The sequence below is a fragment of the Piliocolobus tephrosceles genome, chromosome 9, assembly GCF_002776525.5.
Source record: "Piliocolobus tephrosceles isolate RC106 chromosome 9, ASM277652v3, whole genome shotgun sequence".
Lineage (NCBI taxonomy): Eukaryota > Metazoa > Chordata > Mammalia > Primates > Cercopithecidae > Piliocolobus > Piliocolobus tephrosceles.
Window position 1 is genome coordinate 126,728,721 of NC_045442.1, and position 6,470 is coordinate 126,735,190.

General features: G+C 37.5%; 1 long non-coding RNA gene across 1 annotated transcript in view; it reads left to right on the forward strand.

The window, feature by feature from the left end:
* LOC111527007 overlaps positions 1 to 4,842 on the forward strand; it is a 27,983-nt gene extending 23,141 nt beyond the window's left edge. Inside the window, exon 4 of the long non-coding RNA XR_002726548.2 lies at positions 3,820 to 4,842. This is a non-coding gene — a long non-coding RNA (uncharacterized LOC111527007). The remainder of the gene's footprint in view (positions 1 to 3,819) is intronic.
* The last annotated feature ends 1,628 nt before the right edge of the window (positions 4,843 to 6,470 follow it).

Here is a 6,470-nt window from a genome sequence, read left to right on the forward strand (position 1 = left end):
AAGAAGAAGAAGAAGAAGAAGAAGAAGAAGAAGAAGAAGAAGAAGAAAAGACTTGCTTCTCTTTCAATATTCCTGGGAAATTGGATATCCACATGGAAAAGGTAGATCTATAGCTTACAATAAATAAAAAATAAATTTTACCTAATTAAATGTAAATGATAAAACTTGAACATTCTGGAAGAAAATATAGAAAAAGCTCTTTAGGTCTGTGAGGGAGAAAAGAGTTATCGAAATCAGGCCATAAAGAAAAAGCACAAGTCATAAGGGCAATAAATATATAAATAGAGTGTAACCTCTGAAACACTTGACCAAATGTTCTGTGGTAAAAACAACAAACCAGCCACTGAAGGGAAGAACAGATTGACAGTGCATATAACATAGAAAGAAGTAGTAATCAAACTATTTAAAATTGTCTAATAAATCAAAAAGAAAATACCAAAAAAGGAAAAAAAATGAACGATAAGAATAAGCAATTGACAGAAGAAGAATTTGTAATGGTCAGTAAAGAGATGTAGTAATTTTTAAATAATAATAAACAATGGAAATAAACAGAATGCCCATTAGCGGGATAGGTGAATATATATATATAGTTGTATGGTCATAAAGTGTTATGTATTGTGCCCTAGATTTTTGCATTTCTGAAATTGTTTATTAAAAAAATCTTAGTCTCTTTTTATAACAATTTAAACAAAGCCACTAAAAAGACCTGGTGCTATATCTGTACATTAAATTTTATGTGCCAATGGAAATAATTGAATCAAGCATAGTTCTGTTTGCATTTTTTCAAAGCGGTATATTTTTAAAGACAAAATAACTGAACTGAGTGAACTAAATTTATATAAAAGAAATTAGCTGTTTCTGCTAAACAGCCTGTTGCATTTGAAGTCTTTGCTATCTCTGTGGAGACCAGGAGCAATCTAAATGGAAATAAAGTACTTTATAATTGTAAATGTGTATTTGAGTGAAAGCTAACCTTAGGGAATAGTGGAGAGTAAAATGGGTATTCACAGGTAAAGAGAGATGATTTCTAGAACAAAAAATATGAGCCAGAAGAAACGGGCCGAATATTAGTGTCCTCATTTAGGATTTTAATGAAGTTGTCAAATTTATGGGCTATGATAACTTATAATGGGCAAAAGAAGGTTAAGTAGTCTAGATTGGAGAGGGCAGAAATTACAACAACAACAAAAAAATTCAGCCACCAAATGATGACACAATCTTCCAAATTGTAAATCTGATCTCACTTTTATTTAGTGACATTTGATATCTCTCAACTTTCCATACTTTAATATATTCAGTAGCAAATTTGATAGGATTGAAAAAAATGACACTATAATTCCACAGCCTTTTGCATAGATCATTTCTGAGAATCTGTCCCTAGCCTAACCTCATCTCCAGAAACCTCTCAAGCTGCCCCATATCTCAGGTGAGTAGACAGAAAAAAAGACCCGATTAACCGCCCTAATATTTTATGTAAATTTAATATAAGTATTTGCCATTAGTTTATAAGTAAATGCTTTAATACATCAAGATTCATAGAGAAGATTCTGAATCTTGAATTTTGTTGATGACTCAGTGTTACTGAAAACCTAGAACAGCAGGGTTCCACCCCACGGTGACAAGAGATGGAATGTCCTAATCTTTTAATTATTGGTTGTAAAACCTATCCCTTGAAAAAACAGGGAATCTTTTATGATGGCATTGTGTCTGCCTGCTAGTGCCCCCGGCAGCTTCACAGAACTTCCCGGTGCTGATGAGATGGTGGAGACTGCTTTTGTGATTATTTTCCAGGGTTTATTTATTCATTTGTTCAAGTAACATTGACTATGTGGAAATGATTATTTGGTGCCATTAAGAGATAGGTTGTGTCTCATTCTTAAAAGTTGTAGACTTTGTAAACAAATGTTATCATTATATTAAATAAATAGTAATATAAAATGCAATAACAATTACATTATAATAAATAGTATAAACAAATAATAGAAAAATTATACATCTTGTGTCAGTCCAATCACCTGTAAAATAATATTACATGAGATACTGCCATAACACTTTTAAAGTTTCAAAATTGAAATCGATTAAACTTGTTTGAAAACCTATATACATGCATTAAGCAAGGTGCTACAGCTTATTTCTCGACTAGCTGGCTGTGATTTTCCCTTTCATTTTCCCTATTTACACTATTAGTGAGAAGCCTGTTAGCTCGTATTTTAGGTCCACATTTATGCATAGTTCATAACAGGAATTAGTAAATAAAAACTGCTGAGAGCAGTACTTTAATTTCCCCATGAAGCTCATTCATCTGGGTGATAGCCAGCCTCTGTCATATCACAAAGACCTGGCTCCAAGTTTCCCGCCTTATTTTAGGAGAACATCATCCTCTCAAGCCCAGTTGATTATTTTGTTTCCTAAGCTACATCAGTGTAGAAACAGAAGGAAAAGTGGAGGAAGTTAGGAGAATAGACCCTGAGTGTAGCAAGTAGGAAAGGTTGACAATGTGCTGGAGGAAAGTCAGCATATGAAAGTTCAGAGACAGCTAAAACGCACAGTACGAGGGGGTGTGGACATGAAGGGCAACCCAGAGAGTCCGGATGCTTAGCTGAGTGAGCATCCATCAGCCCAAAGCCTCACTCATCTCAAACACCTTGATTTTCTATACCGTATACCCCACCCCTCACCATGAATGGAGAGCTGCTGTGGTTGACTTCTCTCTTGAGTTACCATTTCTGCACATTGCACCAATAAGTATGTGACTGATTGTTTCAGTATTGACCTAAACTTTCACTCTTGGGGTCAAGATAGTTTTCTCAATGAACTGACTTTGAACCCCAGTGGCAAGGTGGGTGCCTGGCAGTGTTGACGGTGGGCTAACCCGGAGCTGTGGTGAGTCCCCAACAGCACGGCCTGTTAAACCTCATGGACTTAGAGTGTCGTTGATGGAACATCCAAAGCATTGCATGAGACTCTCAGCCGTAAGGGATGGTCAAAATCAGTCACGTAAGAAGGTATAATCAATTTTCACAGTCACTTCACTTTTAAGGAGGTAGAGTCACATGTCCTGGAAAATAAGAGAAAACTAAGAGAAAGTGAAAATGAAAGCCAAAATGGAGCTCTTTGTGCAATACGTTCAGAGCATTAGAGAGTAGAGTAAAATGGTAATTCGCAGAACTCCTCACCCATGAAATGAATATTTTGTGAGCAGGTTAGTCTTTTTTCCACCTATTGAGTCAGAATCTGGGTGAGTCACACACTTCAGGTGACAGATGCCAAAATGCCCTCATGATTAACCAAAGGGTGCTGCTTAGCCTTGCAAAGCAAATACAAATATTCAAACAAACATCTCTCCAAAAGGCACCTCTCCACTTTCCGCTGACTAACCCCTCTGTGTTATGTCTTTACCTAGAGCCCCGCACTTGGGATGGGAGCAGACGTGGTCCTGTGCAGCCCTATTATTTTCATGTCAGAAGCCTGATTAGAGTGATGGAGAGGTTTATAATGTATCGTACTTTCCCCCGTAGAAAACACATTTCTCCTAACGCCATTTAATATTTCATTGCCAGGATATCCAGTGATATAAAATTCTGAAACCCTTTATTTTCTGTTGTATAGGTAAGAAAAAGAAAACATCAATTTACAATTTACATATAAATCCCACAGACATCGCTTAAAATCAAGTAGTAGATAATATAACCTGGCAGCCATCATAATGCTCAGCGTTTTATGATTCAAAAAACATAACAGTCAGGTTAAACAAATAGTACTTTTTATTAAATGTCACTCAATCCCAGGGCTGAGAATTCATTTGTGTTTTCCTCCTAGACTCAATCACTGCAGTCTCAATCAAAAGATGGCTTGCGTTGGAACCTGGAACCTGCTAATCCTGTCGGACAACCTGTGATTTTGGAAGTGAAGGGGGAAAAAAAAGAAAAGAAAAAAGGGAAAATTTCACCTAAAACTTCCAGATGAGGAAGAAGATGGAAACTTTTGTGTTGTGCATTCAGTAATGTGTACTTTCATAAGCAGATGGCAAAGAAAGAAAGCCTGAGAATCTGGCCCGACGTTTTCATTTCACAATCCTGCATTTCCCACATTGAGGAGATACAGCACATCCACTGCATGGTAGATCCAGCTTGCTCTCACAGTCGTTGTGCAAATAAACATACATGCGGCAAGGCAGTGGAGTTTTCAGTTGTTAAAAGTTGTGTCATTCCACGAGATGGAGCAAAGGACAAATGATGATGTAAACAGGCAACAGGACTCTGACTCCACACCCCTCTCTGCACGGAGGATGCTCAGTCCTTACACCACAAAATGTGAGGTGCTTCCGTCCACCTCCTGGCCCTGATGCCTGAGCTCTGTGCTCACCCTGCTGGAGCTCCTGGCAGTTCTCTGAGCAGGCTGTACCTGTCCGGAGTGATCATCTCCACTTAATGTTAGACATTAAGTTCCCTGTGAAATCTGTTTCGACTCACTGAGGTTACAAACACTTTATCACAACTATCATCATATACTATTAAATCTCCAATTTTCTTGTCTCTGTTACTAGACTGTGAGCTCCTTGAAGGCTGGACCTGGGTTTGGCACTGAGTGGCACTCAGCACATACTTCTTGAATAAGAGAATGTACACACACAGTGGCATGAAATTGATTTGATTTTGTCGGTTTTCTTAAGTGCTAAAGTTGTAGACAGTTCAGTAAAAACTATAAAGCGGTTACCCTGTAAACCATGAGTACTATTAATTGGAACCACCTTTCTTACATATCCACTTGTGTTTCTGTTAATGTTTCCAAAATAAATAAAGAGCAGGCTAGAGGGAAATCTCCAGTCCTTAGAAACCATGGTAGGAGAATGCATCTGTATTCGCACTCTGAGCGAGAGACTTCCTCTTGTTGTGTATGTTTCATTAAGAGATTTGGGAAAAATTAGCCTTGTACCAGGATCTGAACTATAGTTTGAAAGTGTTTAATGGGTACCAATGTTAATGTCATCATTTTTGAACTATATACACTACATTTTGAAATACTTTCCTTCCGTTCCATTTTTTATACTTTCATTATGTTTGCCAGCATTGGGCAGTTGGTTGCATTTATTGAAGTTTGAATAAAAAGATCTAAGATGAGTTACCCAAAATACCTACTAAACACATCTTGCAAGATTGGTCAATAATAATTTTTATATTAGAGACTCCCCTCTCTATAGACTTCCAATAATTATTTTTAACATCTGTTTTTCACTTCCAGTGTTACTTTAATTTTACTTCTATATAGGTTTTTATGGATGTCAGATGTTCCAAAAGGATTTTTAGTTGTCATAAGCAAAATTGTGGTCATTTTGATAAAATTCCGACATTGAATTTCAATTTATTCATTCAAAAATAACATAAATTGCTGGCAAAAGTCAATAGAAGATATTGTATTTATATTTACATGGATTAAGTTACCAGGAGTGCTATCAGAAAATTTAAACACGGAATGGGATGAAATTTCCCCAAGTCAAAGATACCAACGGAGAGGCAAAGAGAGGTGGTCAGCGGTTAAAGACAGATGAACAATTAAGATATTTTCTTCTTAATAAAGATTCAGTTTGTACGTCGTCTTCTTAAAGTTTGGCAGAACATTTCACAGTAGCGATTGGTGTTTGTAGTTTTGGATTTCCACATTTGAAAACTATGCAGTACCTCCATCAGATTTGTTATAACGGATCCAAATTTGGAAAGTTCTTTACATATTTAAAATGATACATGAGTGGTTCCAGATTCTCCATGGGCCTGATTTCTGGCTGACCAAGGGAATCTCTATTTGTGTCCTTCTCAGGGCTTAGATGCCTGCTGTGCTCACTCCTGCCGAGAGGCATGGCCACCATCTGCAGCTCCTGGCTGCGCTTTCTAAACAGCTGCCTGGGTCAGTTCTTTTGAGTGAGATATAGCAGAGTTGTAGAATTTACAAATGAATGGAAAATCATCACTCTACCAAGTCTTAAATGGTTATGACTCCACCACTTAAGAAACTTCAGGAATCCACCTTTGGTGATCGGAAATACACTGAAGGGTCCATGTAGTAATGTTTGTGTGTTAGATTCTGTTCCATTTTCCAATGTTCTCCTCATTTTCTGTCAACTCTTTTTCTCTGCAGTGGTGGCTTTAAAACATGCCTACAAATTCCTTGACTGTCTTTCCAGTGGGAGGCAGAGTCTAACTCCCTGTCCCCTGAATGTGGGCTGGCCTTTTGGATGAAAAGAATGAGGTTGAAGTGATGCTGCCCAACTTCTAAACCTATTTCCTAAAAGGCATCTTTGGCCTTTCTCTCTCGCTCACTCTCTGTCTCACTCTTTTCTCTTGGGATGCTTGCCCTGTGGGACTGGTCATTCTAGTGTGAAGAGGCCCAAGCCATCTGGAATAACCAAGTGTAATATTAACATTGCGTTTAATCATAATATGAATGCTGTGTGTTTAGTCCTGGTAATGGAGTAG